At 50.1% G+C, this 26,862-nt stretch overlaps 1 protein-coding gene and 1 non-coding gene across 2 annotated transcripts in view; both read right to left on the bottom strand.

The window, feature by feature from the left end:
• LOC132835355 (myelin-oligodendrocyte glycoprotein-like) overlaps positions 1–26,862 on the bottom strand; it is a 315,935-nt gene that overhangs the window by 93,289 nt on the left and 195,784 nt on the right. The gene's annotated exons all lie outside the window — the stretch shown is intronic.
• trnak-cuu (transfer RNA lysine (anticodon CUU)) lies at positions 12,372–12,443 on the bottom strand. Its single transcript has one exon. It is a non-coding gene; the product is annotated as a tRNA-Lys (tRNA).

Below are 26,862 nucleotides of genomic sequence, written 5' to 3'. Positions count from 1 at the left end.
CACAGAGAGAGAGAGAGAGATGGAGTGGGAAGATGCAGGGACAGAAATGGTTAGAGAGAGAGACAGAGACAAAGAGAGAGAGAGAGAGTTTAAGGTCTATACGTTCCTGTGAGGGTGAAAAGGCAAGGGTGGCAATAGTAGGGACCCCTGGATGACAAGATATATTGAGGCTTATACACAGAAACAGCAAGTATCCCGGGGTTGAAATTACATAAATTGGCTTAGGCGAGAAGGGGCAAAAGCCGTGTTCCAGAGCAATTTCCGTAGTGTCGTGGTTATCACGTTCGCCTCACACGCAAAAAAACCCCTACTTCGACCCTGGGTGGCAACGTTGTGCAGCTTTCTGCCTTTTTCTTGCTTACGGGAAACAGGCCCAAATCCTCACATTCCCCATTCGAAGCTGAGAATTGATTCCTGGGGGACAGGGTCAGTGAGAGGTCAGGGGAGATTGCGGAGTGGGTCAGAGAGCTGTAGGAAAGAAGGTGTGTGTATCAAAAAAACGTCAGTCACCCAAACATGGATCTTGGAGCCACATCCCTTAGATCCAGGCTCTCTCCCATTGTCGGAGAGAATGACCACTGCAGATGCTGGAGGTCAGAGTCCTGAGTGTGGTGCTGGAAAAGCACAGCAGGTCAGGCAGCAACAGGAGCAGGAGAATCATCAGGAATGAGGCTGTGAGCCGAGGGGATGGTGCGTTATGTGGGTTGGGGTTGGGGGTAGGTAGCAGAGAGTGATATAGGGAAATGGTGAGAGATCGGAGAGGAGGGTGGAGCGGATAGGTTGGAAGGAAGAGATGGACAAGGGAATAGCTGGAGGTAAAGAGGGGATACAGGGGTTTACTGAAGAAGGAAATCAGGAGGGCGAAAAGTGGACACGAGGTAGCCTTGGCTGAGAAGATTAGGATGATTCCAAAGAGGTACTTTAAATATATTTAATGAAAAAAAGAATAACAAGAGAGAGAATATGTTCCCATAAGGCCCTCAATCACTCAGCACCATCACCAGGCATTGTGTAATCAAATCTCTCTGCAGGGCTGCTGGAGATTTGAACAAATGATCTTTTCCATCCTCTCATCAAACCCGACCTCCTCCAAATGAGGTGTTGGCTCTCCTCAATGGGAGAGGAGCTCACTTTTGTATTCATTAGTCCCAGCTGGAGGAGCTGGGAAGGTGGGGAAGGGTTCTCACTGAGGGTTTGGGTAAATGGGAATTGGCAGCAGCATGAGCCAGTGGGAGGTGTGCAAAGGCAGCGCTGCGTCAGTGAGAAACTCTCTGTGAGTGTGTGTGTGTGTGTGTGTGTGTGTATGGCCCAGGACAGTGTGAGTGAGCAAGGGCCTCCAGAATATCCTGGATGGGAAAGGCACTTTGTTCAAGTCACCAGGAACCCTAACACGAGATCTGATGACACAATGCCAGGTTATGGTGCTGTGTGATTGAGGGACCCTATTCTCTCTAGTTATTCTTTATCCTTTAATATACTGAACGTACCACTTTGGAATCACCCCAATCTTCACATCCATATTTTGTGCCCCCCTTTCACTCTCCTGATTTTCTTCTTCTGTAAACTCCTGTATACCCGGTGTACCTCCAGAGATTCCCATGATCTCAGCTGTATGTATCTAAGCCACGCGTCCTTTTTTTCTATTCAAAACCTCAGTATATCTTGTCATCCAGGGGTCCCCACTATTGCCACCCTTGCCTTTCACCCTCACAGGAACGTATAGACCTTAAACTCTGGATATCTCACTTTTAAAGGCCTCCCACTTGCCAGAGGTCCCTTCGCCTGCAAACAAACTCCTCCAATCAATCCCTGCAAGCCCCTGTCTAATCCCATCCAAATCCGCCTTGCCCCAGTTTAGAACTTGAACCTTTGGACCAGTTTTGCCTCTCTCCATAACAATTTTAAAATGAATACAACTGCGGTCACTGGTCTCAAAGTGCTCCCCCACTGTCAGCTGCATCACCTGTCCTTCCCTATTTCCGTAGAGTAAGTTGAGTTTTGCCAAATCCCGTGTAGAGCCCTTTGTATCCTGTTTGAGGAACCTTCACTGAACGCACTTAACAAATTGCACCTCATCAAAACCCTTAACGCTGTGTTAGGAAAATTAAAGTCCCTTACTATGACAAACCTATTACTCTTGCAAGTCTACCCAGTCTCCCTGCATATTTCTTCCTATAATGCCCGTTGACTATTTGGGGGCCAATAACGTCACCATCCTCTCCTTATTTCTTAGCTACGCCTACAAAACCTCACTGGATGACACTTTAGCTACTCCATCTCTGACTTCACCTTAATCGTGAATGCAAACCCCACTCCTCTCCTTCCACCACCTCTGTCCTGCCTAAAGCACTTGTACCATGATGCATTAACCTGCCAGTCCTGTCTCTACCTTAGCCATGTTTCTGTATTGGCTGCAATATCCCAGTGCCATGAACCGATCCACGCCCTGAGTTCACTGGCTTTACCTGTCAGCCCTCTTGCACTGAAATAAATGCAATTTAATCTGACAGACATTCCTTGTTCCCTGTCTTGTTCCAGCCTGACCTGTCTCTTCAACCTACTATTTCTAATTACAGTATTTCCTTCCAGCATTAGCCTTCCTACTGTTGAGGATCCAATTCCCTCTGACAATCCAGTTTGCATCCTCCCTTGCAGCACGAACAAACCTGGATGCCAAGATATTGGTCCCCCTCCAGTTCAGGTGCAACCCTTTGCTCTTGAACAGGTCACCTCTGCCCCAGAAAAGATCTAAAAATCTAAATCGCTCCCCCACATCAATTCTTTTGCCATGCATTCATTTGCCATATCCTCCTGTTCTTACCCTATCTAACATGTGGAATTGAAGGTAATCCAGAGATTATCCCCAAGGAGATCCCAGTTTATATCTTTTATTCCCAGCTCTCTATAATCACTCTGCAGGACTTCATCCCTATTTCTACCTATGTCATTTGTGCCAATGTGCACAATGTGGTTGAGGGCCCTGTCAGCCACAGTGGGTGGGAAAGCACAGTCATGGAGGAAGCAAGCCATGTCAACAGCACTGATCTGGAAGGTGGCATCATTCAAAGAGATGCGACTCGGTGAAGGGACATGAGGGGACTGGGAGAATGGGATGGAGTCTTTCCAGGACGTGGGGTGTGATGAGCTGTGGTGTGGGTAGCTCTGGGAATCAGTGGTTGTGTAGTGGATGGAGGTGGAGCGTTTATTCTCCGAAATGGAGAGCGCGAGGTCAAGAATAGGAAAGGAAATGTTGGAGGTAGACAATGTGAAAATTATAGTGGGGTGGAAATTAGAGACAAAATGGACGGATATTTCAAGGTCCGGAATGAGGTAGCACTGAAACCGTTATCACTGTACCAAAACACAGAATTGTGGGAGGGGGCCAGTGGTCCTTGTTCCACGTACTCCATAAAGGGGCAGAAGTAACTGTGCGACACATGCTGGTGCCCGAAGCCACTGCTTTGCAGAAGTGAGATGAATTAAAGGAGAAATGGTTCAGTGAGAGACCAGGTTCAGCTGGGTGGAGGAGAGGGTGGTGAATGGGGAGGGTTTAGATCTCTGCTCGAGGAAGAAGCTGAGAGATCTCAGACCACCCCGGTGGGGAATGGAGGTGTAAACAGATTGGACATTTTGGTGAACAGGAGGCCGTTATGGCCAGGGGACTGGAAATTGTTGATATGGTGGAGGGCATGAGATGTAGTTAGATAGGGACTGGACAAGCGGGTGGAGAATGGTGGCGAGGTAGTGATGTATGAGCTTGGTGGGGCAGGAACAGGTTGGTACAATGGGCAAATGTGTGAGAGAATTAGAGTTCGAGAGGTGTGGACTGACCTTTATGAACCAATTCTGCCCGGACTGTGAGCATTGTGGAGCCCATGGCTGATAGGTGTCAGGATGCTCGAGCGGTTAACAGCACTGCATTCAGGTCACAGTCTCACCTGGAGATGCAGGTTTGAATCCCACCCCTGACAGTGAGGGCGCATTGTAAAGTCATGAATGACTGGATTGTCACCTTGTAATAAAATTGACACTTCAGGACTGGAACACACAACCTGTTGATGTGGTGTCAGAAATTAAATAAAAATCGAAAGAACTGCAGATGCTGTAAATCAGAAACAGAAACAGATTTTGGTGAAAAGTTCAGAACTGAGAAGTAAATTTTGCTTCATCTCCACAGAGGCCGCGAGACCTGCTGAGCTTTTCTCGCAAATTTCAGAACTGAGGAAGGGTCACTTGACCTGAAACGTTAACTTTAATTTCTCTCCACTGATGCTGTGAGACCTGTTGAGCTTTTCCAGCAATTTGTTTTTGGCCCAGCTGTTCGCTTGCGTCTGTGAGTGAGTGTGAATGTGTGCGGCCTCTGGCTTTGCAGCAGTGTGTCGATAATAAAGGCAGCACTAATAGAGCTCTCAATAAAGCGAGTGGCTGCAGAGAGACTATGTGTTCACTGCACCCCATCAGAGAGAACTGGGCCTTTTTAGTTACTAATGATGCAGAGGTGCCGGTGTTAGATTAGTGTTGACAAAGTTACAAGACTCACAATATCAGGTCATAGCCCAACAGGCTGATTTGAAAGTTTCAGCCCACCCCTAACAGTGAGGGCTCATTTTAATGCCGTGAACTACTGCAATGTGACCTTGTGGTAAAATTAACACTGTCCACAGATGCCATGATGGATGTGGTTGGTGATAGTTCATGGGATGGGGGCGTCATGAGACACTTCATCTCAGGGTCGTTGGGTTCAAGACCCATGTTGGGTGATGTGCTCCATTTGAAAACAGACACAACCTTTCCCTAACAACAGCTCTCTCCCATTTGGATGCGCCCTGATCTTTCACTGATCTGAGTGAATCAGGAGGTTCAATACTCTCGGGTGCCTGATGAAGGGCTGATGACCGAAACGTCGACTCTCCTGTTCCTCGGACGCTGCCTGACCGGCTGTGCTTTTCCAGCACCACACTCTTTGACTCTGATCTCCAGCATCTGCAGTCCTCACTTTCTCCTAAATTCTCCCTACAGTCTGATGGAGTGCAGCGATACACAGACTCTCTCTGCAGCTGCTCCCTTCACTGAGAACTCCATTACCAAGTGCTGCTGCCTTTACCAATCATAACCAGGAGAATTTCAGAAAAAAATACAACCAGGGAATTATAATTTCCTCAACTCAGAGAAAAAACATTCATCGAAGTGACCATTCTGCCCACTTAGCCTGTGTTGGAGGAAGAGGGAGGGTTCTTGCTGGAGGGTTTGGATAAATGAAAATGGACAGCAACATGAGCCAGTGGGAAGTGTCAAGGCAGCGCTGAGTGAGTTAGGAAGCTCCAGCGTCAACCCATTCCCTGTTCAGCCCAGTGTGAAGCAGAGCTGTGTCATCACCCCAAAAGCATCCCCTCTCCTTTGAATCCTTCAGACCAATGGGGTAGTGATGGGCACCTGCATGAGCCCCAACTATGCCTGTCTGTTCATTAGGTACGTGAAACAGTTAATCTTCCAAAGTTAATCTGGCACAATTTGCCATCTTTTCCTCCAATACATCGATGACTGTATCGGCGCCACCTCGTGCTCCCACAAATAGGTTGAACAGTTCATCAACTTCATGAACACATTCCAATCTGACCTCAAGTTCACCTCGACCATTTCAGACACATTCCTCCACTTCCTGGGCCTCGCCATCTCCATTTCTGGTAACAGACTCGATCGGACATCTACTTCAAAACCCATCAACACCTACCAAAAGAGAAAATGCTGGAAAATCTCAGCAGGTCTGGCAGCATCTGTAAGAAGAGGAAAGAGCTGACGTTTCAAGTCTAACTGACCCTTTATCAAAGCTGGCCCATCAACTCCACCCCACCTCCTGTAGAAATGCAACCCATCAGTCCCTATTTCTCTGCCTCCACTGTATATGTTCCGAGGAGAATCAATTCCACTCCAGAACATCCCAGATGACCCCCTACCTCAAGGACCATAATTTCCCCTCCAATGTGGTCACCAATGCTCTCCAATGCATCTCTTCCACTTTCCGCACCTCTGTCCTTCAATCCCACCCCTCCAACTGCAACAAGGATAGAACTGCCCAGTCCTCGCCTTCCACCTCACCAATCTCTGGATACAATGCATTATCCTACACCATTTTCCCCACCTACAGTCAGACCCCACCTCCAGAGATAAAGTTCCTTCTCCACTTTTTTCAGCATTCTGCAGTGACCATTCCCTCATTAGGACCACGCCTCCCCACCAACCCACCCACCAAAAGAAGTGTAAAACCTGCACCTACGCCTCCCCACTCATCTCCATCCAAGGCCTGAAAGAATCTTTCCACATCTGGTAGAGATTTTCCTGCACATCCAAACACCTTATCTGCTATGTCCATTGTCCTTGATGTGGTCTCCTCGACATTGGGATACAAGATGCCAACCTGTGGAATGTTCCCAAGAACATACCCGGTACACACAAACTATACAACCATACAGACCACCTCAAGTGCCCCTCTAATTCTGCCGAGGACATGCAAGTCCTTGGCCTCCTCCACTGCCAAATCCTAGCCACATGATGACTGGAGGAAGAACGCTTCATCTTCCACCTTGGGGCCCTCCAACCAGACAGAACCAATGTCAATTTCAGCAGTTTCCCAATCTCTCCTCCCCTCACCTTATCCCAGATCCAACCCTCCAACTCAGCACCACCCTCTCGAACTGTCCTACCTGTCCATCTTTCTGCCCACCTATCTGCTCCATCCTCTGCTTGACCTAACACCTTCCACTTCATCTACCTACCATTCCCAGCTACCTTCCTCCCTAGCCCCACTCCCCCTCCCATTTATCTTTCAGCCCCATGGGCCACTACCACCCCCAACATTCTTGATGAAGGGCTTATGCTCAAAATATTGACCCCCCCCCCACTCCTCGGATGCTGCCTGACCTGCTGTATTTTTCCAACACTACCCTTTGTACACTGTTGTACTCCCACAGTGCTTCAGCTCACCCCCAATAACCCACCCCTTTCCCCTCGCTGGAGGAGAGCTAACCCAAAAAACTGGTGGGAATTATCCAACCTCATTTGATGGACCAGATAGAATTCTTAAGGGCCACAGTGCGGGAGAGGGGTAATGTGGATTAATTGTTTGAGAATACTTGTGCCCTCCTTGTCTGACAAAGCAGCAGCCTGTAAAGTGTATATATGAGAGAGAGAGAGTTTGATAGATGTATGTCTGTATGAACTGATACTGCCGGGACTGAGAGTCTGGACAAAAGCCTTACCTCTCACATGACTTTTAAACTAGTCCTGCCCCTCTCTTTAAACCAATGCCCTCTAGTATTTGACAGTTACACTCTGGTGAAAGGGACTCTGACTATCCACCCTATCCATGCTCCTCATAATTTTGTATACTTCGATGTTGAAAGAAGAAACAAGGTGAGGGAGCATTTTTTGAATGGCAGGACACTGGGTAGCTCACACGAACGGAAAGATCTTGGGGGTAATTATTTACTGATACAATACAATACAACTTAGGAACAGGCCCACCATCCTGCGCCAATTCCAACCCTTATTTAGATCTATTCCTTATTGCCCATGTCCATGTGTTCATCAAGGTACACTTTAATCGTTGCTAACATGCCTGCATTCACCACCTCCATTGGCACCCACCAGCCTCTGAGTGAATAGATTTCCCCTCACTTCTTCCCTAAACTTGCCTCCTCACACTTTGAAACAACTGACCTGTCTGATGCCTCCAATATCCACATTTCCTATGCTTCCCATTATTTTGTAAAGCTCTATCAGGTCACCCTCTTGGCCTCCATCTTGCCGGTGAAAACTATGCGAGTTTAAAATCCAACTTCAGATCCCTGAAGCCAGCAGAGCATGTGATTAGGACGGTAAAGGTTGCATATGGGATGCTCTACTTTTATCAGTCATGGCTGAGCATATAATAACTAGGCCTCAACCTCGTACTTGGCCTCAACCTCATAGTAGGCCTTACCATTGCCATGGTGACAATCAGCTGGAGTCCATGGTTTGTGTTCAGGGACTCTTCCACAGAACAGAAGGTAACATGGAAGAGGATGGTTTTTATACAGAACATAGGGTGGCTGGGAGGGGTAAATAATAGAGACCAAATAGAAAGAGAAGAGAAAGAGAGAATTTATGTGGAGTCATCTGGACAAAGAGGAAGTGAATGGTGCTCAAAGTTTCAAGATGAGAAAAAGTGAAGACTGCAGACTGGAGACTGTGGTGCTGGAAAGACACAGCAGGTCAGGCAGCATCGGAGGAGCAGGAGAATCGAAGTTTTGGGCAAAAGCCCTTCATCAGAAATGAGGATAGTGAGCCAATGGGGTGGAGAGAAAAATGGGAGGGGGTGTGGGGTTGGGGGGAAGGTAACTGAAAGTGCAATATGTAGATTGAGTTGGGGGTAATGGTGATAGGTCAGAGAGGACGGTGGAGTGGATAGATGTGAAGGAAGATGGACAGGCAGATCAGGTCAAGGGGGCAGTGCTGAGTTAGAAGGTTGGACATGGGATCAGGTGGGGGGAGGGGAAATGAGGAAACTGGTGAAATCCACATCCCCGTGTGATTGGGGAGTCCCAATGCGGAAGATGAGGCGTTCTTCCTCCAGTCGTTGGGTGATTCAGGTGGATTGGCCATGCTCAATTACCCGATAGTCTGCAGGCTAGATGGAATAACTGTGGTACCTGTGGGATTATGACTTGATATCACTCCTTTGACTCCTTGTGCAGTCCCAGTTCTGCACTGAGTGACTGGGTGGTAGGACAGTAAGGGAAAAGAAGAGTGAGTTTGGGCCTGAGGCAAGAGCAAGGCAGAAAGTAAGGCGTGCAAGGAAAAAACTGTGGAACCATTTGCATGTGAGCCAAATATGATAGCCACCACACTACAGAACAGACATGTTCAGTCCTGGGATTCAATGTGATTAGATACAATGGCAGCCCCTGGACATTGGCTGTTTCTGTGCACAGAGCTATGCAGACACTGACACTAAGAGTCTCTCTGTGCCTGTCTGTCTGTCTCTCTGGATCTCCCTCTCTGTCTCTGTATCTGCATCACACCCCCGTCTCTCTCTCTCTCTGTAATTTTCTCTTCCTCTGTCTGTCTCTCTCGCTGTCTCCCTCTCTGTCTCTGCATCTCCCTCTCTCTGCCTGTATTTCTTTTGCTGTACCTCTCTCTCTCTCTGTCCCCACTCACTCTTTGTGTCTGTATTTCTCACTGTGTATCCCCCTCTCTCTCTCTCCCTCCTCTTCTCTCTGTCTCTCTGTGTCTGTGTGTGAGCTGGTCCGGTGTGGGAATGCTGAGAGACAGTGTGAAAGCTGCAGGTTGTGAGAAAGGCCTTAAGACATTGGAGCACAAATTGGGCCCTTCGGCCCATCGAGTTTGCTCTGCCATTCAATTATGGCTGATACGTTTCTCAACCCCTTTCTCCCCGGGAACCCTTGATCCATCTTGACAATGAGGAAACGATCTAAGTATGTCTGTCTTAAATCGGAGGAAATGAGTTCACTAGGGCAGGAACAGGCTGATAGGGTGGATATATGTGACAGAGACTTAGATAGATGTGTGTGAATAGATGCGTATCAACCGATTCCACCTGGTCTGAGGCTTCCTGTGAGCTTTGTGGAGCCAGTGGCTTGGATGTGTCTGAGTGGCTGAGTTTCAGAGATAGGTGTGTGGACTGCTACTGCCTTGACTGAGACTTCCGGTATGGGCAAATGCTAAAGTGTGGGTCAGGATGGCCGAGCGGTCTAAGGTGCTGCGTTCAGGTCGCCATCTCCCTTGGAGGCATGGGTGCAAGTCCTACCACTGACAATAACGACTTGGCTTCAACTACACTGGAGTGTGACCTTGTCATCACGTTAAGACTATTCCTTCCCCAGGATTTGAGACAGACTTAGATAGGTAGGTTCCTTATTGCCAAGGGTTCCCGGGGAGAAAGACATTGAGAAACTTATCAGCCATGATTGAATGGCAGAGAAGAATCGAATGGCCTAATTTCTGCTCCAATATCTTCAGGTCTTTCTCGCACCCTGCAGCTTTCACACTGTCCCTCGGCATTGCCACACAGGCCAAGCTCTCTCTCTCTCTCACACACACACACACACAGAATAAGGGAAGATACACAGTGAGAAACCAGACACAGAGAGTGAGTAGGGGGAGAGAGAAAGAAATACAGGTGCAGAGACAGAGAGGGAGACCCAAGCTGAGGAATGTAAGTTACACTGAGTTTAGTTTCCGATTCATAGCAGCAGCAGCCCCACCACCACTTTTACAGTTAAAACAGACAATGACATGAGGGAAATAGAAGAAGTGAATTGACCACAACCCGATGCCCCGAAACGTCGATTCTCCTGCTCCTTGGATGCTGCCTGACCTGCTGCGCTTTTCCAGCAACACATTTTCAGCTCTGATCTCCAGCATCTGCAGACCTCACTTTCTCCACAACCAGAGATAAGTCAGTTCCAACCAACTGCGGAAGACCCGGCCAGCTCGGTCGGTAGAGCATAAAACTCTTCATCTCAGGGTTCGAGCCCCACGTTGTGAGATGGGCTCCTTTCTTAAAAACACGTACCCTCACCCCACACTTACCAACAAGCACTTCCACTCTGTCACTGATCTGAGTTCAAGTAGAGGCTCATTTCTCTGCAATCTGATGCATTGGGGTGACACCCAGACTCTTGCTCGCTTTACCGAGAGTACCATTACCCAGTGCTGCTGCCTTTATCATCGACACTGGGGGAGGGTGTGTGCCGTGCACATAAGCCACACACACTCACAGACTCAAACAGTAACCTGCGGCTCAGTAAACCCGCCTGGGGCAGGGGAAGCGAGTCTGACTTCCCAGCGGCAGGTGCCCTGGGGGTGGGTGTCAATTTTATCATTTGTTCACACTCCAGTTCGTTAATGAGTTGAAAATAATTAAACCCGCGCAATCAGGCGTGAGACTCAAACCACCAGTTCAAAGACAAGCTGTAACTTAAATCAGCACCGGAGACCGCTCGGCCAGCCTGACGCATATTAGCCCCTCAATGTTCTCAATGTTCACACGAAGGCTCAATCCAGTCAGTGTCTGCACACACCTCTCTGTTCACATAGACTTCTATCACACTCTCTCACGCACCCACATTACAATCTGTTGCTTTGTCAGCCCGCCTTCGGTACAAGTCTACTCAAACAATGATGCGCGGTGGTTAGCACTGCTACCTCACAGCACCAGCGTCCCAGGTTCGATTCCAGGCTTGGGCGACTGTCTGTGTGGAGTTTTCTCATTGTCTGCGTGCGTGTGCTCCGGTTTCCTCCCACAGTTCAAAGATGTGCCAGTTGAGATGAATTGGACCGTGCTAAATTGCGCATAACTGAGTGCGGCTGTGTGCAATCTCTGTGTGAAACTGATAAGGTTCTCACCCACGTCTCCCCGGGAACCCTTGATCCTCTTGACCACGATCTATCTGTGTCTGTGCTGAAAATGTGTTGCTGGAAAAGCGCAGCAGGTCAGGCAGCATCCAAGGAACAGGAAATTCGACGCTTCGGGCATAAGCCCTTCATCAGGAATGAGGAAAGTGTGTCCAGCAGGCTGAGATAAAAGGTAGGGAGGAGGGACTTGGGGGAGGGGCGATGGAGGGCATCGTCGATCAGTCTGGGGGGAATCTGCGGTCCTTGAAGAAGGAGGCCATCTGGGCTGTACGGTATTGGAACTGGTCCTCCTGGGAGCAGATGCGGCAGAGACGAAGGAATTGGGAATATGGGACCTCACTTTCTTCTATCTGTGTCTGTCTTGGAGGAAATGAGTTCAGTGGGGCAGGAGCAGGCTGATAGGTGGGTACATGTGACAGAGAGCTAGAGAGGTGCATGTGGACAGATGTGTGTGAACCGATTCCACCGGCTTCCAGTGAGCTTTGTGGAGCCAGTGGCTTGTATGTGTCAGGGTGGACGAGTTACAGAGAGATGTGTCTTCCCGAGAGGACGTAGCGGGCTGAGTGGGTCAGGATGGCCGAGCGGTCTAAGGCGCTGCGTTCACCAATGACTGGAGTGTCATCAAATTCACACTCTCCTCCCCGGCCAGGATTTGAGCTCCCGGGGCTTCACGGGCGATTACAAAAACCACACCTTAATGTTTGTGTCTGAGTGAGTGTGACTTGAATGCAGCCTCTGTGCACGGCCCACCCCCAGGGTCGATGATTAAAAGGGTCTCGTTAATGGAGCTCTCTGTAAAACGAGCCGCTGCAGAAGAGAGAGAGAGCCATATGTGTTACAGCACTCCATCAGGCTGCGGAGAGAAACGCGCCTCTCCGTGAGGGAAGTGACAGACCCAAGAGTGGGTGTTATTAAAGGGTGGGCGTGTGTCTAGATGTATTTGAAAATAAGCGCACCGCCCAACGTGGGGCTCGAACCCACGACCCTGGGATTAAGAGTCTCATGCTCTATCAACTGAGCTAATGGGCTGCATGCTTAAGCGTTGATGTTCTCTCTTTTAAATGTAAAAGTGATGATACTGCTGCTGTTATGAATCGGAAATTAAAACCAACATCATTTACCCTCCACAGCTTGGATCGGACAAAACTCATCCAGGCTCCTCCTCCTCCTGCTGTTGCTGCTGTTGGGGGAACCTGCAATAATCTCCCTCCCACACACTCACTCCAAACACTCACAACCTGCAGCATTCAGACCGTCACACCGGCCAAGCTCACATTCACACGTAGACACACACACAGACACACACTCACACAGACACACACACACACACTCACACAGACACACACACACAGACACACACACTGACACACACACACAGACATACACACAGACGCACACACACAGACACACACACACATACACAGACACACATACACAGACACACATACACAGAGACACACACACAGACGCACACACACAGAGACACACAGACAGACAGACACACAGACAGACACACACACACAGACACACACACTCACGCAGACACACACACACACAGAGACACACACAGAGACACACACACACACACACACACACATACACACACAGATCTTAGTATCTGAGTTTGCATAACTCTGCACGGAAGCAGCAGGTAGCCCGGGCCTGAAATTGGATAAATTCCCCGTGAATCGCAGGGCACCCCCCCCCCCCCGCCCCCCAGTCAGGAAGGGACATGTCCAAAAGACGCAGTTCTGTTGCGTTTCCACAGTGCGGTGGTTGTCACATTTACTTCACACGCGGAAAGTTCCCAGTTCGATCCTGAGTGGGAACGTTCCGCTGCACAACTTCATCTTCCTTTCGAGAAACAGGCCCAAACTCACACATTCCCCCATCCGAAGCTGAGAATTGATTCCTGGGGACAGGGTCAGTGAGAGGTCAGGGGAGGTTGCAGAGTGGTTCAGAGAGCTGTTGGAGAGAAGGGGGGTGTAGCAAAAGACGTCAGTCACCCAACATGGATCTTGGAGCCACATCCCTGAGATCCAGGCTCTCTCTCCCAATGTCGGAGAGAATGACCACTGCAGATGCTGGAGTTCAGAGTCCTGAATGTGGTGCTGGAAAAGCACAGCAGGTCCGGCAGCCTCAGGAGCAGGAGAATCAACATTTTGGGCAAAAGCCTTTCATCAGGAATGAGGCTGTGAGCAGAGGGGGTGGTGAGTTAAATGGGTGGGGACCGGGGAGGTGGGCGGAGGGCGGGGGGAAGGTAGCTGAGAGTGATATAGGTAGATGGAGGTGGGGGTAATGGTGATAGGTCGGTCAGGTGCGTGGAGTGGATAGGGTTGGAAGGAGGAGATGGACAGTTAGAGGAGGGAATGAGGGCGGTGCGGAGTTGGTGGCTCAAGTACAGGCAGCTGGGATCATGGGAATCACTGAGGTATACAGGGAATACAGAGGTTTACTGAAGAAGGAAATCACGCGAGGCGAAAAGTGGGCACAAGGTAGCCTTGGCTGAGAAGATTAAGTTGATTCCAAAGATTAAGGATATTCAATGAAAAAAAAGAATAACTCGAGAGAGAATATGTTCCCACAAAGACCTCAATCACTCAGCACCATCGCCTGGCATTGTGTAATCAAATCTCTCTGCAGGGCTCCTGGAGTTTTGAATAAAGTATCTTTCCCATCCTCTCATCAAACCCGACCCTCCTCCAAATGAGATGTTGTCCCTCCCCTATGGGAGAGGAGGCCACTCTTGTACTCATTAGTCCCTGCTGGAGGAGTTGGGGAGGTCAGGAGGGGTTCTCGCTGAAGCGTTGGATAAGTGGGAATGGACAGCAGCATGAACCAGTGAGAGGTGTGTAAAGGCAGCGCTGAGATAGTGATAAACCTCGTGTGTGCGTGTGTGTGTGTGTGTGTGTGAGAGAGAGACAGAGACTCTGTATGTGTATGTGTGATTGTGAGTGTGTGTGTGAGAGAGAGAGAGAGACTCTGTGTGTGAATGTGTGATTGTGAGTGTGTGTGTGAGACTGTGTGTGTGTGTGAGAGAGAGAAAAAAAACTGTGTGTATGTGTGATTGTGAGTGTGTGTGTGAGACTATGTGTGTGTGTGTGTGTGTGCGTGTGTGGCCCAGGACAGTGTGAGTGAGCAGGGGACCCCCAGAGTGTCCTGGATGGGAAAAGCACTTTGTTCAAGACGTGAGTCGGTGAGTTTTTGCCCGAAACGTCAATTTTCCTGCTCCTCGGATGCTGTGCATTTCCAGCACCACTCTGATCTAAACTCTGGTTTCCAGCATCTGCAGTCCTCACTTTTGCCACTTTGTTCAAGTCGCCAGGAACCCCACCACGACATCTGATCACACAATGCCAGGTTATGGTACTGTGTGATTGAGGGACCCTATTCTCTGAGAAAGTGAGGTCTGCAGATGCTGGAGATCAGAGCTGAAAACGTGTTGCTGGAAAAGCACAGCAGGTCAGGCAGCATCCAAGGAACAGGAAATTGGATGTTTCAGGCATAAGCCCTTCATCAGGAATTTCCTGTTCCTTGGATGCTGCCTGACCTGCTGTGCTTTTCCAGCAACACATTTTCAGCTCGGACTCTATTCTCTCTCTAGTTATTCTTTTTCCTTTGAGATACTGAACGTACCACTTTGGAATCACCTTAACCTTCTCGTCCAAGGCTATCTCGTGCCCCCTTTTCGCCCTCCTGATTTCCTTCTTCAGTAAACTCCTGTGCCCCCTGTGTACCTCCAGAGATTCCCATGATCCCAGCTGTATGTAACTGAGCCACGCATCCTTTTTTTTTCTCTGGTCAATGCCTCAATACCTCTTGTCATCCAACCTTGCCCTTTCACCCTCGCAGGAACATATAGACCTTAAACTCTAGCTATCTCACTTTGAAAGGCCTCCCACTTGCTAGAGGTCCCTTTGCCTGCAAACAAACTCCTCCTGCAAGCACCATGATTGAATGGTGGAGTGGACTCGATGGGCCGAATGGCCTTACTTCCACTCCGATGTCTTATGGTCTTAATTCCATCCAAATTCGCCTTGGCCCAATTTAGTGATGCTTTCTGTTTTAAATAGAAAAGTGGTGGTGCTGCTGCGATGAATCGGAAATTAAAACCAACATAACTAAAGTCTGGTTGAAGACTTGTAGCTCGGGTATCCGTTGTTGTGGTTCTGTTCGCCGAGCTGGAAGTTTTTGCTGCAAACGTTTCGTTCCCTGGCTAGGGAACATCATCAGTGCTATTGGAGCCTCCTGTGAAGCGCTGCTTTGATGTTTCTTCCGGTATTTATAGTGGTTTGTTCTTGCCGCATCCGGGTGTCAGTTTCAGCTGTAGTAGTTTGTATGTGGGGTCCAGGTCGATGTGTCTGTTGATGGATGTTCTTGCCGCTTCCGGGTGTCAGTTTCAGCTGTAGTGGTTTGTATATGGGGTCCAGGTCCAGGTCCATGTGTCTGTTAATGGAGTTTGTGGATGAATGCCATGCCTCTAGGAATTCCCTGGCTGTTCTCTGTCTGGCTTGTCCTATGATGGTAGTGTTTTCAAAATACAAATTTACAAAATACCATGCAAGGACTGCACAAAACACTATATAGGACAAACAGGAAGACAGCTAACAATCCGCATCCATGAACATCAGCTAGCCACAAAACGACACGACCAGCTATCCCTAGTAGCCATACACTCAGACAACCAGGAACATGAATTTGACTGGGAAAACACTACCATCATAGGACGAGCCAGACAGAGAACAGCCAGGGAATTCCTAGAGGCATGGCATTCATCCACAAACTCCATTAACAGTCACATAGACTTGGACCCCATATACAAACCACTACAGCTGAAACTGACACCCGGAAGCGGCAAGAACATCCATCAACAGACACATCGACCTGGACCCCACATACAAACTACTACAGCTGAAACTGACACCCGGAAGCGGCAAGAACAAACCACTATAAATACCGGAAGAAACATCAAAGCAGCGCTTCACAGGAGGCTCCAATAGCACTGATGATGTTCCCTAGCCAGGGAACGAAACGTTTGCAGCAAAAACTTCCAGCTCGGCGAACAGAACCACAACAACCAACATAACTTCCAGTCCACAGCTTGGATTTGACAAAACTCATCCAGTCTTCTCCTCCTTCTGTTGGGGGGAACCTGCTATCACTTCCCTCCCACACACTCACTGCAAACACGCACAAACTGCAGCATTCACCCCGTCACAGCGGTCAAACTCTCTCTCTCACACACACACACACGCACACAGAGGCAGAGAGAAAGACAGCGAGAAAGAGAGAGATACAGACAGCGAGAAAGAGAGAGATACAGACAGCGAGAGAGAGAGGTGGGGGGGGGGGAGTGGATACAGAGACAGAAATAGAGAGAAAGAAAGAGAGTCTTTGCGTCTGAGTTTGCACAACTCCGTGCACAGAAACAGCAGGTATCCCCGGGGCTGAGATTGCATAGATACAGAGAGAGGAGAGATAGATTCAGAGACATTGAGAGACTCTTATTAAGGAGGTTTCTCGCTCAGCACTGCTTTTACACATCTCCCATTGGCTCAAGTTGCAGTCCTTTCCCATTTATCCAATCCCTCAGCGAGATGCCCTCCCCCCGACCCCACAACCCCTGTCCCTAAATGCTCCTTGAACTGAGTGGCTTGCTGGGAACACAGAGCAAGGTAGGTTCAGACTCTTTCTCTCTCTCTCTCTCTGCATCTCTCTTTCTCTCTATGGATCTGTGTGTTTGCATTGAGTATATGGGAAGGAGGTAATTTCCAATCCACCCCCGCCCCCCCCCCCCCCCAAACCCACAGCAGTAGCGTACGCGAGAGTGCGAAGTGCCCGGCTAGCTCTGTCGGTAGAGCATGCGGCTCTCAATCTCAGGATTGTGGATTCTTCTCCCACTTTGGGTGATGTGCTCCGTTTTAAAACACGCATGCATTCCCGAACAACAGCTCTCTCCCATTTGGACGCGCCCTGATCTTTCACTGCTCTGAGTCAATCAGGAGGCTCAATACTCTCGGGTTCCTGGTGAAGGGTTTCTGCCCGAAACGTCGACTCTCCTGCTCCTCGGACGCTGCCTGACCTGCGGTGCTTTTCCAGTACCACACACTTCCACTCTGACCTCCAGCATCTGCAGTCCTCACTTTCTCCTCATTTCTCCCTGCAGTCTGATGGAGTGCAGCGACACACAGACTCTCTCTCTCTCTGCAGCCGCTCGCTTCCCTGAGAGCTCCATTACCCAGTGCTGCTGCCTTTCCCATCGACACTGGGGGAGGGTCTGGGCCGTAAACACAGAGGCTGCACTCACTCACAGACACAAACAGTAACCTGCGGCTCAGTAAACCCGCCTGGGGGAAGGGGTACAGAGTCTGACTTCCCAGCAGCAGGTGCCTTGGGGTTGGGTGTGGATGTCAATTTTATCACAAGGTCACACTCCAGTTCGTTTATGAGTTTTTTAAAAAATTAAACCCACACAACCAGGAGTGAGACTCAAACCGCCAGTTCAAAGGCAAGCTGCAACTTAAATCAGCACCTGAGATCGTTCGGCCAGCCTGACACATACTAACCCCCGATTCCGTTCTTAATGTTCACACGAAGGCTCAGTCCAACAGTGTCTGTACACACCTCTCTGTTCACACAGACTTCTATCAAACTCTCTCACTCACATTCCAGCCTGTTACTTTGTCAGCGCCCCTCCAGTACAAATATACTCAAACAATTATGCTTTATTCCCCCTCTGAACAGAACGACTCCGTCCCGCCAATCAAATCGTGCAGCAGGGATCCTGGAGACTTGAGCAAAATGCCTTTCCCATCCAGGCCACTAGGGAGCCCATCCGCACTCAAACTACTGGGGCCCGCACATTCCCACACAGACACACATGCACACAAACACTCAGTCACACGCACACATAGTCACACACTCACGCACGCACACACAGACATACATACACACGCACTCGCACACAGTCTCACACACACACAGACACAGTCACATTTCCACAAATTAAAGGGGTTTCTCAGAGACTCAGCACTGCCTTTCCAAACCTCCCACTGGCTCATAGAGTCATAGAGATGTACAGCACGGAAACAGACCCTTCGGTCCAACTCGGCCATGCCATACAGATATTCCAAAACAACCTAGTCCCACCTGCCATCACCCTGCCCATATCCATCCAAACCCTCTCTATTAATAACTGTCCACGTGCCTTTTAAATGTTGCAATTGTACTAGTCTCCACCACGTCTTCTGGCAGCTCATTCCATCCACGTACCACCCTCAGCGTGAAAAAGTTGCCCTTCAGGTCTCTTTTATATCTTTCCCCTCTCACCCTAAATCTATGCCCTCTAGTTCTGGATTCCCCCACCCGGTGGAAGAAACTTTGTCTATCTATACTATCCATGGTCTTCATGATTTTATAAACCTCTGTAAGGTCACCCCTCAGCCGCCGACGCTCCAGGGAAAACAGCCCCAGCCTGTTCAGCCTCTCCCTATCGCTCAAATTCTCCAACCCTGGCAACATCCGTGTAAATCTTTTCTGAACCCTTTCAAGTTTCACAACATCATTCCGAAAGGAAGGAGACCAGAATTGCATGCAATATTCAAAACGTGACCTAACCAATGTCCTGTACAGCTGCAACATGACCTCCCAACTCCTGTACTCATTACACTGGCCAATAAAGGAAAGGTACCAAAAGCCTTCTTCACTATCCTATCTACCTGCGACTCCACTTTCAATGAGCTATGAACCTGCACTCCAAGGTCTCTTTGTTCAGCAACACTCCCTAGGACCTTACCACATGCTGCTGTCCATTCCAATGTATTCAACCCCCTCAGTAAGAAACCCTCTTCTCCTCCCCACTCTGCCAGCATGGACTAAACAGGCGGAAAGGACTCCCCTATGACTACAAGGAGCCCTTCTCCTATTGGGATGTGCAAACGCCTCATTGGAGGAGGGTCGGGACCAATGAGTTGATTTTATGACAACATTGGCAGCACCCTTGACCTGAGCTGGAGATTTCCAATGTCAGCGAAATTTTATTTTAAAAACCCAGAAATGATCACTGAGGAAATCACAGGGAACTAGCTCACTACAACAACTGACGAGGTAGCACCCAGCATTATCTCTGGCTGGCTCAGTTGGTGACAATGTGAGGGAGCCTGGATCTCAGGGGTGTGGCTCCATGGCCCATGTTGGGTGACTGATGCATTTTGAAACACGCACCTTCTTTCCAACAACTCTCTGACCCACTCTGCAATCTCCCCTGACCTCTCACTGACCCTATCCCCACATCTCCTGCTCTCAGGAATCAATCCTCAGCTTCCCGTGAGGGGTCATCCCCAGCGCTTCTCTCCTTTGACATCTTGCCCTGTCCCAGTTCTGGATGGAACAGTCAGGACAAAACAGAGTGAGGTGTGAGAGTTTGAACTAGATCCCTGAGGGAGGAGAAAGACATAAAAATGCAGCAAAATGCTCCCACCAAGGATCAAACTGGGGACCTTTTGTGTGTGTGGCGAACAGGATAACCATTGCACTTTGTCAGGTTGGTTTCACATGTCTCTTCCTGTCTGGGACACCCCTCACTTAATGTGAACAGATCTAATCTCAGGGGAGGAGCTGTGTCCCTCTTCCTGACTTCAGTTGTGATAGACACATACTTTCCTTTTCTGAGTCATCACAGGCAGATAGATAGAATGTTTCACTTCCTCCCAGCTGCTTTGACTAGTGCATTTCTCCGCCATACCCATGAGGTTTGTGCTGTGTCATCAAATGACAGAAAGACATTTTGCAAATGGAAGCAGCAGGTTGAGCTGCAACAGCTACTTATGGTTTGTTAGTGCGGTGTGTTTGTTGCTATGCCTTCACAAGAGAGGGCTGTGTTTGGGCAGGTTTACAGGCTGTAACAGACTGAGATCATTTTTTTATTCAGAGAAAAATGAATACTAGGCTTGGGATTTGTATCCAGGCTCCCAGACAGGGGCCGCAGAGTGTCAGATCACTGCGTTCACGGAGAGTTGACTCCTGGAGGGCAGCTGTGGATGTTCCATCCTGACCTTACAAGGGATGGATGATGTTGGTGATGGTTCACGGGATGGGGGCATCGCCTGGCGAGCCCAGACGGTGTTACCCTGTCCCTAAAATGCAGAAGAGGTTTCCTTAATCAGGCTGGAAGTTTGCAATGAATATGTCCTGAAACATCCAGAATTGCCCCAAACCTTTTATCATTTTAGAGCGTTTCTGTAATGATATTCTGTGCTGACAAGGCTTATTTTAATCTGATTGTCATCGCAACTGGGTCATAAAAGGTTATTAAAATGGCTGCCCTGGGCATGAGCCAGGCATTTCACTTAACTCACATGACCTCCTGTCAATGTAAGCAATCACCCCTTTCTCATCTCTCTCTCTCTCTCTCTCTCTCTCCTTCAGTTACTCTCTCCCCCTCCTCCCTCTCTGTACCTTGTCCCTAACCCCTCCCTCCTCCCTCACCTCTGTCTCACCCTGCATCTCCCCTTTCCTCTTCCCTCTCCCTTTCCCACTTCTCTCCCCCTTTGTACTCCCTCCCCTCCATACCCATCTCCTCCCCACCATTCCCTCCACCCCAAACCCCTCCCATAACCCCTCCCCTTCCCTCTGCTCTCCCCTCAACCCTCCACCTCATCACTCCCCCTTCACCCTCTTCCCTCCCTTTTCTCCCTTCCCTCCCATTTCCTCCTTCCCTCCCCTTTCCCCATCCCACCCCTTTCCACCTCCACTTCCCCTGCCCCCTCCACCCTGCCATCTCCCTTCCCCTCCCTTTTCCACTCTTCACCTTCCCCACTTCTCTTCCCCACCCTTCCCCCTCCCCATCTCCCTCCCCCACCCCTTCCCCATAACCTCATATCCCCTCCCCTCCCCTTCCCCTGCCACCTTCCTTCCCTCCCCTTCCATGCCCCTTCCACCCTCTTCCCTCATCCTCCCTTCCCATCCACACTATTCCCTCCCCTTCCCTCTCTCCTCTTCTGCCTCTTCACTAGCACTCCCCTTCCCACCTACGCTCCCCTTCTATCAACCCCTCCCTCCTCCCCTCTTCCCCATCGCTCACACACTCCCCTCCTCCACTCTTCTCCCCTTCCCCCTTTCCCATTCTGCCTCCCCTTTCAGCTCCTCCCATAGCCCTCCATCCCCCGTCTCTTCTCTTCCCTCCCCCCCACTCCTCTTTCCTCCTCTTGTCCCCTTCCGATCCCTCTTCCCCACTTCCCCCTCACTCTCTTCCCCCTTGCCCCTCACCCTATTCTACCACCTTTTTCCCCATTCCCCCTCACCTTCTTCCCTCCTTCCTCCTCACACTCTTCCCCTTCCCTCACACCCTCTACCCCTCACCCTCTTTCCCTTCCTCCTTACTATCTTGCCCCTTACCCTCTTCCCCTTCCTCCCTCAACTTCTTCCCCCTTCCCCATCACTGTTTTCCCCTTCCTCCTCACCCTCTTCCCCCTCACCTTCTTTCCCTTCACCCTCACCGTCTTCCCTGCTTCCCCTTACCCTCTTCCTCTTACCTCTCAGCCTCTTCTCCCTCACTCTTTACCTCCTCACCCTCTTCCCCTTTTCCCCCCCTCACCCTCTTCGCCGCTTCCCCTTTGGAGAGGGTGCAGAGAAGATTTACGAGGATGTTGCCTGGGATGGAAGGTTCGAGCTATGAAGAGACTTTGAGTAGGTTAGGTTTGTTTTCATTAGAAAACAGGAGATTAAGGGGGGACCTGATTGAGGTTTACAAAATCATGAAGGGTATAGACAGTGTGGATAGAGACAAGCTTTTTCCCCGAGTGAGGGATTCAATAATGAGAGTTCACACGTTCAAGGTGAAAGTTGAAAGGTTTAAGGGGGAAACATATGGCAAGTACTTTACACAGAGGGTGGTAGGTGCCTGGAACGTGTTGCCAGCAGAGGTAGTAGAGACAGGCACGGTGGATTCATTTAAGTGCATCTGGATAGATGCATGAGTAGGTGAGGAGCAGAGGGATACAGATCCTTAAGAATTGCACGATAGGTTTCGACACTGGATTTCGATCGGCACTGACTTGGAGGGCCGAAGGACCTGTTGCTGGGCTGAAAATTTTCTTTGTTCCTTATTCCTCCCTCACCCTCTGTCTCCTCTCTTCCCCCTTCCCACTCTTCCCTCCGCCTCTTCCCATCTTCTGCTTCCCATCCCCTTTCACCCTCTCCTCTCCCCATCTCCCCCACCCACCTCTTCAATCCTCCTCTCACCCCTTTCCTCCCCTGCTCACCCCCTTCCGTTCCCATCTACCCCGTCCGCCTCCCCTCCAACTCCCCCCTCCCTCTTTCCTCTCCCTGTCCTCTCCCCCTCTCCTCCCCTCCTGTCGACTCCCCTCACCCCTCCGACACCCCCCCAACACTAACCCTCTCCATTCCTACCCCTCTCCCACCCCCTCCGCTCCCTTTCTCCTCTCACCCCCACCCCATTCTCTTCCCACCCCCTCTCCTCTGCACATACCCCAGCTCAGCTCCCCCTTGCAACCACAACCCTCTCCCCTTTCCCCTCCCCTCTCTCCCCTGCCCTCTCCTCCACCCAGGAATTCCCATCCCCTTTCCCCCATTCCCCTACCCTTCCCTCGACTCCCCTCCACCAACTAACCTCTCCACTCCCATTCCCACTCCCCATTCTCCCTCACACCCAAATCCTCATCCCCTTTCCCCTCCCCTTCCCCTCTCTCCCACTCTCCCTACCCACTTCCCTCCCCTCCTCTCTCCCCATTCCCGTCACTCTGTCTCTCCTCCTTTCCTGTCTGTTTCTCTCTCTCTCTCACACACACACACACACACACACACACTGTCTCCACACACAGACACATTGTTGATCTGTGTGTGTGTGTGTGTGTGTGTTCCGCAATTCATACAGGAAGTTGTGCCACAAGCAGTGGGCCGGTCGGACGGTAAGTGACAGAAATCACCTGAACTCTGGTGAAGCAAGAGCCGGTCCTGGTCACTCGGAAAAAGCCAAAACACACTGCCCGTCAATATTCAGAGCTGGCTCTGGGAGGTCGACTGCAGAGAGAGATCACCCCTTTGAGCAGAAGGACGGGAACAACTGACTGAGAAGCTGAAAGACCATGCACCGACAGAGAGTGAACTGATCTGGGACCCCACTGAGGCAAGGGATCAGCACATTGGTTGGGTTTGACATTAAGGTAATCTCATCCATCTCTCTCCCTGACGCGCGAGAGTGAATGTGGGGTTGGGTTGGGATGTGGAAGGGGGCAACAGTAGAGATGGCCATTCGGCCCACCCACCCAACTACTTTTGGCTCAAGTCGAGAACCATTGACCACTCTCGTCCAGGTTGACAGGAAGGGGTGCAGGGGCTGGAAATCAGAGTCAGGAGATGTGAGGCTGGAAGAGCTTGGAAGACAGCATCCAAGAATCAGGAAAATCAATGTTTCGGTCAACAGGAAGGTCAATGGTCCGAAAGCCTTTGTCAGGGCTGAAAGGGGTGGGGGGAGCCCAGAAGTCTATAGAAGGAGGGGATTTGGCCTGGGGGGGTAAGGTGGTGGGATGATGGTATGCGGAAGCAGTGAGAAGGATGAACAGCTGACATTAGGTCAGGGCAGGGAGGCAAGGAGAAGGGGGAAGGCTAGAGATGGAATTAGGCTGCAGAGGGAGGATGGGGGAATTCTGAAGCTGCTGAAGTCAATACTGAGGTCACTGAGCTTATGCCCGAAACGGTGGTTCCCCTGCTCCTCTGACGCTGCCTGACCGGCTGTGCCTTTTCCAGCGTCACGCTTTTTGAGTACTCGCTCAGCAGATCATGGGATGGACATGGTACCGGAGAGGGAGAGGAGAGGGAATTAAAGCAGATGGCAACCAGAAGGTCAGGTTGGTTGGCACAGACGGAGCGCAGATGCTCAGCGAGTCTGCGTTTGGTCTCCCCCCGATACAGAGACCACATCAGGAGCAATGGATCGGGTTGGATGACGTGCAGGTGAATCTCTATCAGATCTGAAGCTTCAGGAAGAGGGGAGGAGTGGGGGCAGGTGGCAAGGGAGAGGTCCTGGGTGTAAGTGGAGAGGTCAGTGGGGAGTGCAGAGTCGATGAGGGAGTGGCAGAGTGAAACGATCCCTGTGGATAGTGAAAAAGGGTGGGGAATGGAGTTTCTCTTTTGGTGATGGAGTCTCTTTCCAGCTAATGGTAATGTTGGATGGTTTTGGAGGTTGGTGTGAAGGAATGTGAGGATGAAGCGGACTCTCAATTCTTATTATCATTGCGGGTGGGGTGGGAAGGAGGGTTCTATCTGCTGTGGGAGGATTTGAGCCTGCATTCCACACCCCCCAACTCCACCTGCCCACCCACCCACCCAAATATCATCTGGGTCTTTGGAGTAACAATCCAGTGCGAATACCACAAAGCCATCACTTCTCCTCGATCTGGGTGTTGAATGTTCCTGCTCTGAATCTGCTCTCACTCTGTTTTCACTTCATCTCTAAAGACCATGAAACATCAGCGCAGAATTTTGGTCATTCAGCCCATCCAAGTCTGCTCCGCCACTCAATCATGTTTGATAAGTTTCAGATAAAGATCACAAGACATAGGAGAACTTAGGCCAACTCAGAGTAACAACTTTCCAACTCTCTGTAGGTTCCATAAACCGCTCACTAAGATATACAGAGTTACACTTGTCCATCCATTCCCCTGTGGAAACAACTCTGTGATTCTCACAGAGTCCTATCACCAGCTTCAGGAATGAAGAAGGGCTCATGCCCGAAACGTCGACTCTCCCGCTCCTTGGATGCTGCCTGACCTGCTGCGCTTTTCCAGCAACACACTTTCAGCCATATCCATCCAAACCTGTTACTGTTTGGAATTCTCTTCCTCGGACACCAGCGCAGGATGGGTAATCCAATGTACCCAAGGCCTGACATTCTGATCCACAGGGAGTTCTATACAAAGGACGGCTTTTTTCCCGTTCTCCCTCTCAAGTCGTTGAGGAATACAAGAGATTCCAGCTCACACCGATTCTGATTTTGAATTCCAGATGCCCGTACCTACCGGCGAGAGACAAGGAGGATGGCAGAGTTGTGAGTCAGGAACGGCTTCAGTGACCATCACCCACCATGCTGGTAAAGTGGATCTGCCCCTTTGCCCCCAGAAGGGGACAGCATCTTTCAGGGGCTTGTTGGCAGCTGGATGCTGACAGCACCCACGTGCTCTCCCAGCCCCCACCAAAGCCCACACAACCGCCAGCTCTTCCCCTTTGATCTGACAAGAACTGCCAGGGGCACGTGAGAATGACCATGACCTCAATCATCCTTTGCCAAGGTTACTCCTGCCACACGCAGATGGTTGGCAAGGGCAATGTTTGTTGCCTGTTGGTCATGTGCCAGTGTTGGTGGCAAGGCTGGCTGGGCCATGAGACTGGCCTTTTGGACTTCACTATGTTGCTAACCTACTCAAGAGGGCCCTTAATTCAACACTGCACTGGGAGGAATCCCCCACACCCCTTCCTCAGTGTCAGCCCTGGTTCCAGATTGTAGTGTTGGGAACAGGTCTTGCTCTATCTAGGCCAAAGGTGGCACAGTGGTTAGTACTCCTGTCTCGTAACACCAGGGACCCAGGTCCGATCACCCCCCAGGCAACTGTGTGGAGTTTGCGTGATCGCCCCGTGCCAGTGTGGGTTTCCTCCCATAGGACAAAGATGGGCCCACCCAGCGATGCCCATGCCCCGTGCTGAATTAAGAAAGAACATGCATTTGTATCACCTGCTTTGCCTGTTACATGTTGGACCAAATTCTATTTTCCTTCACCCCCTAATTGGAAACATTACTCTGGAATTCCTCGTTTGATTTTCTAGAGAGTCAGTAAAATGCAGGAATCCTAAGGTGTACAAAGGATTGTAGGGGCTGGATGAGGTTTCAGAGATGGGGAGGGTTTTGGCACTAGAGGAGGTGGCAGAGATAGGGAGAGATACGGAGCTGGAGGAGTCTCCAGAGATAAGGAGGTATATAGGGGACAGAGCAGGTTTACAGGGATGAGGGGTTTGTAAGGTCTGGAGGAGGTAACAAGGGTAGGGAGAGATATAGGAACAGGAGGAGGTAACAGACAGGGAGGGATGTAGGGGATGGAGGAGGTTATAGAGCTAGGGAGGGCTGTAGGGGAACATAGGAGGTTACGAAGATAGGGAAGGTTATCGGGGCTGGAGGAGGCAACTACTCCAAATCCAGCATGCAGGCTAAATCTGAGGATTCCAATCCTGGTGAGGCAGTTATTGGAATCAAAGCTGTATTTGTAAATCTGGGATTGAAAGCTTGACTCTGTGATGGTGACTGAGAAACAGCCATCAAATTGTGTAAAAACCCATTTGCGCTCAAATTGTCCTTTAGGGAGGGGAGTCTGTCATCTTTTCAGTCTGGGCCCTCATCTCTTACCAGCTAATTTTCTTCCCAAACTGTCCTACCCCACA

This window comes from Hemiscyllium ocellatum, chromosome 44, assembly GCF_020745735.1.
Source record: "Hemiscyllium ocellatum isolate sHemOce1 chromosome 44, sHemOce1.pat.X.cur, whole genome shotgun sequence".
Lineage (NCBI taxonomy): Eukaryota > Metazoa > Chordata > Chondrichthyes > Orectolobiformes > Hemiscylliidae > Hemiscyllium > Hemiscyllium ocellatum.
Note: the sequence above shows the minus strand (reverse complement) of the source record. Positions and strands in the feature narration are given on the sequence as shown.